Below are 13446 nucleotides of genomic sequence, written 5' to 3' on the forward strand. Positions count from 1 at the left end.
ATATTACATATTTCCACGAGAGAAATCCCACGCCTGGACCGTCATTGACTGCTGCCATGATTCTAGCCTACGTCACAGCGTCATGTGCGCCTTTTACATCCAACACAAAAACTGCAGTCGTGGTGCTTTGATTGTACTCAGAACTCAGAAATTCTGCCTTCTGAATAGGAAGATATAGGTAACACCAGACTGCAGATGAGCTGCATACAGGGCTGGACTGGGACAAAAAATCGGCCCGGGCATTTTGACTAGAGACCGGCCCACCATTATAGGAAAAATCATAAAGCCTTTGAATGAAAACAAACGCTGTTGTGACAGTGATGTTCACTGTTTTGATGGTATATATGCATCAATCGTTTGTTGTAAGATTCAGATAATTATTTTTTAAAAGCTAGACATTTTAAATGAGAATAAGAAAGAAAAGTATTTCTTTGTGCCCACCTCTCCCTGTTAATGCCCCACCTGGCGCCCCTGGCAAAACTTTGCTAGCTCTGCTCCTGCACAGTTACCAGCTGTCAGCTACCTAAAAAGGATCCTGGTGTTATCTGTCTCTCAGAAACAGTTCATAACTTCCCTTCAACTCATTCATGTCACCTAAAAGGTAAACCTGTTTCTCCATCACCTGTTCAGCTCTGATGATTCAGTAAGGACATCTCCTGGTTTCATCTTCATGTTTCCCTCTCACCAGATAAACAAACCGACATCATGACCAGCAGCTTTTTTGCAGCTGTGGCTCCAGCAACCATCAGCTGATACTAGAAATTAATATTAAATAAATTCTAACAACAGCTGATCAAGCTTAAACGTGCTGCTGTTGTTTAACGCAACATCGGCTGTTTTCCTCTTTCTGGCGCAAAGTGGGCGATAAACAAACAAGAGAGCCGATCAGCTGATCATTGATCAGTTTTCATGATTGAAGTAGAAACGGGAGAGGGAGGGGAAGAATGAGAGAAGAAGAGGCAGCTGTGCAGCAAAGACACAGAATAACTCCAGCTTTGTGCCTTTTTCAATGTAGCCGAATTACGGGACAAACTGTTACTTTTCACCTCAATAAGAAACGCGTAATATTTTCTCTGAATACCAGACGGGACGGTTGGCAACTCTAATAACTTATGAACAAAATAAAGTTCAACATCATTAACTTCATAGCACCCACCCAGCTGTATAGAAACTCTGTCATGCTAGCTAGTACGCAGTACGGAAAAAGTCAGAATAACGAAAATAAACTCCACCTAAACTTGGTTTATATCTGACCCAGATAGACTGCAGGTCATAACTTCTTACCTGAAGTTCAGTTCACACTTGGACCGGCGGCCGCCTCGGGTCTCTTTTCCTTCTCTTCCACCTGCTGCCTCCACCACTTGCTAATGTTATTGAATCTGTGGAAGCTCCGCGATAGCCACCACACGAAGTAACGAGTAACGACCCTATCTAAATCCCAGTAACGACTAACGCGTTCCTGATTTTGGCATAATAACTAGTTACCGTGCTCGTTACTACAATAATAACGTAGTTACTGTAACGCGTTACTTAATAACGCGTTAGTCCCAACACTGGTGATAAGCCAAAAATAAAACAAAACTTAACAGTGAAAAGATGAGGAATATAACACTGGTGTCAATGAATCTCAATGGGATGAATAACCCAATTAAAAGAAGTAAAGTGATACTTAAAATGAGAAAGCTTAATGCCAATGTAATATATCTACAGGAAACACATCTGTCGCAGGAAGAGCATGATAAATTAAAGAAATTTGGGTACAGAAATTCTTACTATAGTACTTGCAAGAAAAGTCGTAAAAGGGGGTAGCAATACTTATTAAAAATTCAGTTAATTTTGAATGTTCTGAAGAAATTCGGGACAGTGAGGGGAGATACATTATTGTAAGAGGTAAACTAGAAGGGGAGGCGGTGACACTAATCAATCTCTATATTCCCCCTGAGAGCAACCAACAAAATGTGAAGACTCTACTTACTACAGTCATGTCAGAATCTGAAGGGACTGTGCTGTGTGCAGGAGATTTTAATGTGGTATTCGATCATAGAATTGATACAACAAGCATCAACTTTATCTGATTCTAGGAAGCTGCAGATAAGCAGTCTTCAACAGTTCCTGAGCTTCAGGAAAATCCAACATTCAAACAGCTTATTACTGACTTTATTTCTCTATTTTCCCCTCTATCTGAGGGACATCAGCCCCTTATGTTGGTTTCAAAGAAAACTACCAAAACATATCAATAAGTCCACTCTCCTGATCCTTCAACAGTGTGTGTAAATGTGCATCAATGACTTCTTGCCTGAGGAAGCAGTTCAGTGGACTAAGCTGTTTAAAATAATAAGTTTTCAACAGACCCTCTAATATCTGATGTTTTTGATAGAAATGATTGAACACAGAAATCTAAAGGTCGGTGTCAAGGCAATGATATTTTCTCAGAAATATTTTTTAGTTCATGAAACATTGCAGGGTTATTAACTTTTAGAAAGATCTGAATGTAAGCTGGAACTAATGAGCATCAGCTGTTGTCAGGGTTACAGAGGAGAACAAAAGACAACAACTTGGAAATCATCCAGAATTTGAAAGTGAATATACACCAAGTTTCTTTTTTAAATGCACAGAAGATATGTTTTTAATGCAACTTAAAGTATTTGGAGTGATAATTAAGTCTGAGTTAAGAAGTTAGCTGATTTTAAGTAATGTAATATTGGCTGTGGTAAAATGAACCCATCAGACTGGATTTGAAATGGTCAGTATCTTACTTGACACATAGGCAAAAAGCCCTCAAATTTCAAAACATGGTGCCAATATTATGTGTCCAGTGTTGAGGTTGTTTCTTGACTTTTGGTTGGTAGTACAGCTTTCAAACGCTAACTTGAAACAACCTAAGAAAATCTTAGATGTACTTGGCCTCTTGGCCTGACACAGACACAAGTGGACACTGAGACTCAATCACAGTAAAAAATCACAGTAAGAGTATTAAGAGCATTCGGGGTTCAGTGGCGTTTTCTCCAGTTTTCATCTTTGAATGTTTATTTGTTTGTTGACAGGTTACCAGATAGATCTGAGATGTTGTGGCTGCTGTTCTTTCTGCTTCCTCCAGTGAGCAATGGCAGCATCGTCGCCAAGAACATCGCTCACACAGAAAGACACGACCATGGTGAGTCTGAGAGCAACCGCTTAAGACTGGCGGTTTTTCAAACTGGTGATTTCTTTTTATTTTGTGCATGTTAGGTCCACTACTCAAATGTCAAGCGTAAGATGACTGCTTATGAGATCACCATAAAAACTGCTGTCCATGGTGCTGAAATGATAACAGTTTAATTTGAGTGAAATAAAACGTTTTTAAGGGAAAATGTGTTTCTTAAAGTTTATTACTGTAAATCCTCTGACAGGATTCACATCAATCCAAGGCATGATTATTTTAAGTCATCCCTCCATTCTTTCTGTTCTTTAGACATTTCTCTTTGAACCTCACAGGGTGTGAAACTCCTGCACAAATAAAGGCACCAATTTGTAAAAAACTAGTATCAACAGGCATCGTGGAACAACAACTGGTGGCTCTTCATTTTAAAAGTGCAAAGACTATCTAATCATAGTATATAATAATTATGTACTAACTATTCTATACAAAACTATATATACAAACTATTCCAGCATTTTGGCGAAATCTCAATGGGAAAATCAAAGGGAAAAGCCATAAATCTGCATACTGGATGCATGTGCAAACATACGGCCTTCCCTTTTTTCCCTGCTGCTGCAGACTGAAGCGCCACAGATTTTCCAATGGGTTACTGCTCACTTCCCACGGCATCATCTTGATGGGCACGCAGGGTTTGACTACATTAATCACCACACTGAGGCCCTGCTAAGAATTAAACTCAGTAACTGGAGTGTTTGTGCTTTTGGCAGGGGCATGCCTAGAGGTAGTTATGCTGCTTTATACTCCACTGCTGTTACGCCATTATATTTTCACAAATATTATATTTTTAAATATATATAGATTATGACCTTAATCTATATGAAATGGTCATTTTACATAAACAGAATGCTCTCTATAGCTAAGACTGATACATAGACACTTATATTAATCCCACAAGACGAATTACTTTGATTCTAAGAGCTTGTTTACTTTTAAGCTATTTAACTAGGATTGTAACTTTTCGTCGAGTAAAAAGCCTAAATATGTTTTTTTTTTTTAACTCAGTGAAACAGTTACCCAGCACAAAATTATGTTTTATGTAATAAATCTTTAACAGGACACAGAAGTTACACATTGGCAGGTATCTCAGTCTGGGTGTTGCATTCATACATTTTATAGATTAGCTGATAACGGAGTACTCCACTCTTTCATACACATATCGTTACTTCTTGATCCATAAAACCAACACAACAGCAACCAAAAGGATTCAAACTACAGCATCCAGAAACCAAAAGCTACGCCCATCTTTACATAAACTCTGTAGGAGTTCCACAGCTGAGGAGCAGCAAAAGCCCGATCAGCAACCACTAGATAAGAGCTCCAGAGGATAAAGATGTGCTGCAGTATCAGAGAAGTTACTTTTCTTCTAGTTACAAACTTCAATCTGCTGTTTGCGTGCATCCGTTACTATCAGAGCTTTGATTATTATTTAACAGCACTGTGACTGCAGAAACCTTTCATACACAACCTCTAATCCTATATTAAAGAATCTGTGTAGCATACTTTAAATTTTTACAATTATAACACTGTGATTTACTTGGTTTTTTTGGAGGCAGGGGATTTCTGCCTCATTGCTTCATTAAACAAAAAGTGGACGCCTGAAGTAAAAAAGGCTGGATAAGGCTGGATAATCAAAGGGATTAGATTAAAAGGAGGATAAATTGACACAAAATGAGATAACAGTAAGAGAAATTAATATTTTTCTACTTTTTGATAACAAAAACCACTAAAAAGTATAGCAACTGCAAGTAACAAGATAAATATAAAATAAAACCTCCCAGGATCGTTCTTGGAAGAAAAATATAAATAAATTGGCAGAGAGTGTTACTGCATCAAGCTGCTTGTAACTCCACCTGTGTCTGACTCCACAGAGACGACCGGTGGCCCCACAGTGACGCCTCACATCTACTTCTGCCGCTCGCCCAACATGGAGGACTTCACCTGCTGGTGGCATCCACTCAGCAACCTGACAGATGGCGAGCAAGTCACCCACATCCTCACCTACTCTACAGAGTATGAACACTGCACATTACAATTAAAAATATTTTATAAGTAAAACTAGCCCACATTGTAAAAAATACATAGAAATATACAAAAATACATCCTACAGGGATGGCAGGATATTATACCAACGGACAAATGTGGCTCTCCAAAATTCTGAACTGAACTCGATGGAAATGCTCCACAAAAGCAAAGATGCAAGGGGCATAAACCCGCTATATCAAAGTCAAATCTTATTCTGGGGTAAAAATTTTTAATGTGTTTTAATCAAACTTCCCTAGAGATTTTTTATACATGTCATGCTGGCAGGTTAGGACTCTGAATTCAAACTCTTTCAATAAAAAGTTTATTGAAAAGACAACTAATGACGTACTGAAAACTGGTGCAGAGTTTGAGCAAAGACGAACAGCTGGGAGATCTGTGATAGAGAGGAGAGGAGAAGGTTAGGTGGAGGCAAGCTCGTGTAGATGTGATTGTGGAGTAAGTGATGGAAATAGCCTTACCTGTGAATAGAGAGGTTTCAGTCTAGGGAGGAGGTTTTCCAAGCAGAGCAGGAATCTGGCTGTATCCAGGTAAGTCCTTTGAGTACAGGTTAGAGGTGTGGCTAAGCAGAAGCAAGAGCTGGAGGCAGCACTGGACTCCATGGAACAGTAAATGAGGAACAGGGGAGTAAGGATCCAGGCAAGGAGAGTGGAGGCTAGACAGACAGACCAACAATATTAGTTCACTGAAGACTGGGCACAGATTTCTGATTAGGAGAGCCCAGTTAGAAGCACTGACGTGAAGACAATCTTCCAGAGTCCATAACAAACAATAAGAACCTTGTTTTAGCCTTAGGAAACTATAAAAGAAGCCCCAGATCAGCAGCACACTGAAGTTTCTGGGTCAAGTGAGTTTGTGCAGTTTGATTTCTCGTGCTTCGTGTCACTGGAAAGCGTTTAAGACATCACATTTTAGCGGCTCTGAAATCCTGAACGCAGACTCACGTGGCCTCAGACAGATGCCAGCCGGCCCAGATGGCACCCACAGCAAAGAAAACACTGCCACTAATCAGGACAAATTGGATTGTGCTTTTGACCTCCACATGGCTTCAGCGCTCTCACCAGTGCTTGTTTGGGAAAACAAATGTAGATCAGGGATTATCTGACAAAAAAAGGACAAAATTTCACCAAACAGCAAAGCAACTAGGAATAAAGTCACAGCTCAGAGAGGGAGTTTACACTCTGCAGGCACACCTCACTGATGTTTGTGCTGCATGTTAATGAGGCTAAACACAATTTTGGGATTATGCTCCATATACAAAAGTTTGAAAACTTAAAGACAGGTTCCTTGATGTTCCTACATTTGGAATATGATTTGACATTTTCTTTGGTGTGGTTCTGAAACTGGTTTTAAGTTGGTTTTAGAGGTTGGGAATACCAGGTGGTTACTTGGTTTTGTCTTCGTTTTGAGGTATGATGGAAAACGTCTCTGAGCATCACTTCAGTCTCAGATGAATTAACCTCAGGTCCTCAGGAGTGAGACCATCTGTTGTGGAATTCCTTGTTTTTCTTTTCAGTTCTTCAGGACTCTGGGTGGATCTCTGAACTGCAGAGTGAAGCTACAACAATGGCTTCATGATGGCTATATATCAAATTGTCTAACACCACTAAACTCTGAAGAATTAATGCAAACATGCTTAGAAGTTAAACAAAAAGTGTGGAAAAAAAAAACAAAAACAAAAGAAAGGTACTGTATAAAAAAATGTCCAGTGTTAGTTTACTGATTTCCTTTTTGTGTGTTAGTGCTTATCTAAATGTGTTTTTTCTTTGATTTTTTTGAAGTCAGGAAGCCAACCTTGAATGTCCAGACTATGTGACTGGCGGCCCCAACAGCTGCCACTTCGACAGCAGCCATACGTCTATATGGACGGTGTACTGTTTGACTGTGACCGCCATAACCACCCACAGAAACTACACCTCCCAGAAGCACTGCCTGGACGTGGCAGAAATAGGTAAAGATGGAGATGACATTGGCTTATCAATACTGATTCAAGCTAACTTGAATTTTGTGTCAAGATAACACAAAATTCAGTTTCTTTTTTGTAGTTAGTTTTTGGTTTGTTATTTAGCAAAAAAACAAAACAAAAAAACAAAAAACAAACCAAAGCGGTTCTGTTCTGAGTTTGATTCTGAATTAAATCAGATATTGGTGCAAATTTCTTCTTGGCTATAAATTAATTAAACCAGAAAAGAGTCCTCATGCTCCGCCAACCAGCTAAAACATCTGTGCTCCTGTGTGTGTCTTTAACTTTTCTTTACTGTCACCGTAATCCATGTATAATTGTCTGCATATCCATGACTGTCCCCCACAAAAAAAACCCACATCTAATATGTTTTTAGTGCAAGCAGACCTTTAGTGACCTTTAGGTATTAGTGAGTGGTAGGATTTTTCCTTGTTGTAAATTAGCCTTGGGAGTAAACTATGCACATGTGTTTCAGCCTGTCTCCTCTTTTATCATTATATCTGACTATTTAACTATTTGACTATTTTTAAACTCCAAATCGCAAACTTTATAGCAACACTGGAAGCCAGGGGATGATTTCTTTCAATACAACCTCAGATGAACTATATCATATTAGACATTGACACTATTAATTTGACAAAAAATAATCCAAAATGCAGAAGCAGTGTGTGGAAAAACTATGTACACTCTTACTGCTTCCATAGGAATTTAGAGGACAAGTAGAAGCCAGGTGAAAAATCACTTGACTAACTGATGATCACAAAATGTGAGCACCTCTGTAAAAGTAGTGGTTTTGTAGTTTTCTGATCTGAATGATTCAGGTGTGTGTTCACATAAAGCCAAAGAGGACAGACATCAACAATGATCTTAGAAACTGCTGCCAATCATGGCAAGAGTGGACAGCTCAGAAAACTGACTCCAAATCTCAGAAAAGCTGCAGAAAAACAAAGAGCTACCTCTAAGAATCTACAGGCCTCATGTAGCATGTAGCATGTTAAAATTCATGACTCTGCAGTTAGAAAAAGTCTCAACAAGGATGGATGTCTGGAAGCATCGGCAGGAGAAAGCTGAAGTTTCAACATTAGCATCAAAATTTGTGGTCTCACTATAGATGTTCTTTTTTTGTTTTCCTGAGCACCAAAGACAGGAAATAGAAACTAGAAATATTTAATGACACACAGCTAATGTTTCAAAACACATTTTGTGTGTGTTTAACAGTTCAGACTGAAATTCCAGTCAACGTGACTTACAACTTGACAAATGCAGGCAGCGATGAAATGGGCCAAAACGCGTTGATTTCCTGGACCTACCCGGTGCCCGGCCACGTGCAGTATGGTTGGATCACACTGGTCTATGAGCTGCAGTACAGACATGTTACAGAGTCTGACAACTGGAAGGTATGGGGAGAAAACATGGAGAGGAACAATCATTATGACTTCTCTTTACTGTGGCAGTCTTATGTCATAAAAATAATACAAAGGACTTGGGTAAAGGCGCTTGCATTTCCTGTTCTGGAAACGTTCTTTAGGGGAGAAAAGAAATGTTCATGTCCCTCATGTCCCTCGGGGGACATGAACATTTGAGTCAAATTTTGAGTCAAATTTGGCTGTTTAATTGGTCATTTATGAAGATTTATTGCACAAATACTTATAATTATTGTGATATTGAGTGTAAAATATACACACAAATACATTAAATATAGTGTATTACAAAAACATTGTCTTTGTGGTTGGAGGGTACATTATTCAGGTTCATAAGTGGTGTCTATAGGTAAAAGCAGGTATTTCTAAAGGGTATAAATTTAAATTTATACTGTGAGACCAGAGATTGGACTTTAAATTTAACTTGATTATTCAATCAAGGAACGTCACAGATGATGTTGCTATTTCTTAAGTAAGATTTAGATTTAAGATCTGGGTTAAGAGGCTGTCATGGTGTTTTCAGCAGATATTTAAGGTTTTAAATATGCTAAAAGAAACATTAAAATATAAAACATAACATTTGAGCCCTTTCTGTATTTGTATCTGGTTAAATTAGCCTTCAACATATTCAGTTCTGCGTTTGTGCAGAAAACCCATTCAGATGTGAGATGACAGTAATTTCATTGAGTCTAACTCTGGTGTGGGATGAATAAGAGTTTACTGTAGCTCACTGAAGTCAGGATGCAGCTGTGAGGAAGATGTTGGGTATTCTACAGTATCATCTGCACAGAAGATGATAAGCACAACTATGTTTAAAGATCAAAGTTCTAAAAACTGTGATCAGTGCTGTGTGAAAAAAGTGAGCATGTTTAACTCGATGAACAAAGTCTCAAGGAGAAAAAGGAGGAATAATAAAAGAAACAACAAAGGTAAGACAGAGGAAGATCTGTGAGTCTTGAAGAGTAAAAATAAACCAAGACAGAATACATAACATATCACAAAACTGACAATCACTGTCACAATACCACAAAAATCAACAAACACAAGTATAAAGAAACATCACAAAAACAATAAAATACAAACAAACAAAAAAAAAAAATCTCAATAACATACAGACAAAAATCCCAAACTCAGCATCATAAAACAAAATAAAAAAGAAATAAAATACAAAAGAAACCCCGAACTGTGAGAGACTAAGACTTTGAAAAAGAGATAATGAAAAACTTTTTTAAAAAATGTATTCATTAGACTGAGTTCTTTACTTTTCTGCTGACATATTTTCAAGAATAAAGTAGTTCATTATAGTCTGCATGTCTGTCTGTTTGCAGGTGAAGCATCCTCTGCGTGAGCCTCAGGTGGAGCTGCTTGGACTCCCTGTTGACGACTACGTGGTCCGAGTTCGTTGCCGTGCTCAGCACTCCAAGCTGTGGAGTGACTGGAGCACCACGCTGGTGATGAGCATCCCCCCAAAACCGTCTGCAGGTATGTCAGCAGGCAGATGGCAATATGGTGCTGATTTACATACTTTTTGATGATTAGTAAGTTGTTTTTATTTGCTACCATTATTTTAGTTTTAATTGTATTAATTGAATACAGTTGTATTTCTACTTTTAATGTTTGGTTTTTATAAATTTCTGGTATTTTTTCTCATTATGTCCATGTAAAACCAATTTGGCTATGCATAAAAAAGATGTGAGCACTTTTTTATGATAGTGCTTAACTAAAATTTATTAAGCAGGCGTAAAATCCCTTTGTATTTTGAGCACAGAATTTTTAGACATTAATCACCTAAAACAAAATCCTTTGAACACAAAGTCCATGACAGCTGTGCTGTGGCAGGAAAGAACAAATGTATCAAACATCTAGAGCTCGACAGTAGACATTAATCCTGCAGACTAATAAAAGATAAGTTCTGTAATTGCATTAAGCGTATTTCTGTTACATGCATTATAGATGCTAAAATAATAATAAAAAATGACAGCTTCTTACACACAGAATCTCTATAAGAACTGTAACTTTTCCAGTTAAATGTGTCACTGTGTCATAAAGCTGATGGAGAGCAGGAAACAGAAGCTGAGTAAATGTGTTTTACCTGTGCAGGTAAACTATTGGTGCTGATTCTGGAGACTGGAGTTTGTGTTCTGGCTCTGCTTGTTATCGCCTTTAGTCTTGTTCTACAGACCAAGAGGTGAGAAAAAACACATCTTTCCTTCAAAATAAAATTACTTGCTGACTTTGTATCAAATGCTAATCATTAACTTGGTTTTGGTCTTACCTTGATCACTATAATAGCTATAACATTACAATGACCTTATTTAGAACCCTTAGAACCTCAGTTAGCAGAAGTTACTGCAGTCACACAGTCACAGTGTTGGAGGATGAATGTATATGTGTGTTTTTGTTTTCATTTTTGCTATTTTCAACCCTCCTCCCTGTCTGCGTTCACCTTCAGAATAAAAGAGTTCTTCCTGCCGACCATTCCAAAATCACAGATTATTGGCATTGACCCTGTGCTTTTGAAGGTAACTTGCCTGCATGCAGCGCTGCTTTCAGGGTTTAAGCCATTTGTTCTGATCTTGTACTTCTGCTCCTTTCTTTTCTTCCCTCCATTTGTCTCTTTTTTTTTAAAATCTCTCCTCCCCCCTTTTTGTAATTGTATTGTCAAGTCCAATTTTTCCCTGTGTTTTGTTGCCCTTTTCTTTCTTTTCCATAATTTTTCCATGTCCTCTTTCTTAATTTTATATTTACATTTTTAACGCTAATTTGTTTCCCCATATCCTCCCTCATCTCTCTCTCCTTTTTTATGCCAAAAAGTTGATTCTGTTCATCTGGACATAGCATTTTGTGGGAGAAACGTTTTGTCACTCATCCAAGTGACTTCTTCAGTCTCAGCTGACTGCAGGTTTCCCCAATCTTATAAACAGTACATTTGCATAATGACTGAAACCAGCCCACTGAGGAACAATGGGCTGGGAGGTCAGTTCCTTAATCATAATTATGCAAATTCTCATGACCATTGATGAACAACCACTGACCAAAGCCCACTGATCAATGGTCATGAGTACCATTCACAGAGAGTTGGGGAATGGCTGCAATCACAGCATTGTAAGATGGCGAAAGATGTACCCTTAGGCCCCCTCCTCGATTCAGAGATGGTCTTTCCCTTTTCTCGTAAATGGCCTCCTTGACTCCGCGCTCAAACCAGCGTTCCTCCCTGTCCAGGATGTGTACATCCTCATCCTTAAGAGGTAGCTCTTCTGTGCTGTTTGTGTCAGGGGACCCGATCCTTGGGGTGGACCAATTTTTGGCGCAGCGTGTTTTGGGATTTAAAAGCCACAGAAACACGGTGTTTAGAAAAAATGCATCTCAGCTGTTCCTATACTCGGGATCACTACAGGTTTTCACTTAGTCAGCGGTTGTCCTTCTTTCCTGGATCAGCTGGAGCTTTCTTTTGGTGCCTTCCCAGCTTTCATAAATATCCAGCTTGGATAGCAACATTTACTCAGGGCCTTCTTGATGTTCTTCTGCTTTCCTGGCCGCTGTGTCTGTGGGGATGGTGTTCGCTCTGTGTTGTAGCGTCCTGATGACATCCAGTTTATGCTCCAGTGGATGATGAGAGTCAAACCTTAAATACTGATCCATTGTTCCTTCAGTGGGCTGGTTTCAGTCATTATGCAAATATACTGTTTATACGATTGGGAAAACCTGCAGTCACCTCAGACTGAAGAAGTGACTTGGATGAGTGACAAAACGTTTCTCCCACTGAAAACGCTACGTCCAGATGAGCAGAATCAACTTTTTGGGATTTACTTACCTGGATGATTGAGCATGTATCAAGACTCTTCTTTTTTAATTCTCATGCCTCACTCCATATATCTTTTTCCCTGCTCCATTCTCCTCTTATTTTATCACTTTGTCTACCTGTAATTTCCTTTAAGATTATTGTTCTTCCTCTTTTCCCACTTTCTTCCATATCTTAATTTTCATTACTTTTTCAATTTTGTCTTTCTTTCCTCCTCCCACCCCCACCTCCATCCATAGAAGGGGAACTTGGATAAAATCAATTGTCACTTCAGTAACTTCCACAGCTATAGGCCTCCAAGCTCCTCCTCCGAGGTCTGGGACCATGTGAGTGCCAATGACCTCTATCTAAACACACCAAAGGACAACAGCGATCCACGCAACCTTACAGAATCAGACAGGGACACCTTACTAGTTCCCTGCAACCCAGCACCCATGGAAGTGTCCGCCCCACCATCAGCTCACGGCTCCAAACCCTACATTGATTGTGCAGAGTGTGCCACCTTACAGCTCTTCTCCCACTGAAGCCTTCACCAAACCTCGGAGTATTCCTTCTCCATGGCCGATGCTGAAGATCGTATCACTGCCCGGGACGGACTACAGCATGATGGAATATTCCTGCGGTCCCAATACTGTCCTGGTCCCAGAACTTACTTTCAGCACCAGCCACTCACCACAAAACTTCTACACTTGTGTCCAGCTCTTAAAGGAAAGTGGCGAGGTGCATCTAGTGCCGTGCTTGGCATCTTTTCTGAGGGTTGATTTAGAAGCTACAGAGAAGGAAGAGAAGAAGAATGATGGGGATGACTCTGAGAAGAATGAGGCAGCTGTCCCTGTGCTGCCTGTTACTGTTGACAACAGTGGCTGACTGACAAGCAGTAGATCCATATACTTAAAAAAAACAAACAGGAATGCATCCGACATGCAGACTTTTAACATATGCAAAGTGAGATCTGCTGTATCCTGCTGGTTTGACTGGAATCAGATCCAGTTCCTTATCCCCCCCCCCCCCCCCCCCCCCC

At 39.4% G+C, this 13446-nt stretch overlaps 1 pseudogene across 1 annotated transcript; it reads left to right on the plus strand.

Moving 5' to 3' along the window:
• The first annotated feature begins 748 nt into the window (after window positions 1-748).
• Window positions 749-13446, plus strand: LOC146491473 (prolactin receptor-like; annotated as a pseudogene). Its single transcript, XR_014872437.1, has 8 exons — window positions 749-3154; window positions 5068-5209; window positions 7021-7190; window positions 8421-8599; window positions 9952-10105; window positions 10724-10811; window positions 11076-11145; window positions 12665-13446. The product of XR_014872437.1 is annotated as a prolactin receptor-like (transcript).

The sequence above is a fragment of the Neolamprologus multifasciatus genome, chromosome 23 (genome assembly GCF_963576455.1).
Source record: "Neolamprologus multifasciatus chromosome 23, fNeoMul1.2, whole genome shotgun sequence".
Classification (NCBI taxonomy): Eukaryota; Metazoa; Chordata; class Actinopteri; order Cichliformes; family Cichlidae; genus Neolamprologus; species Neolamprologus multifasciatus.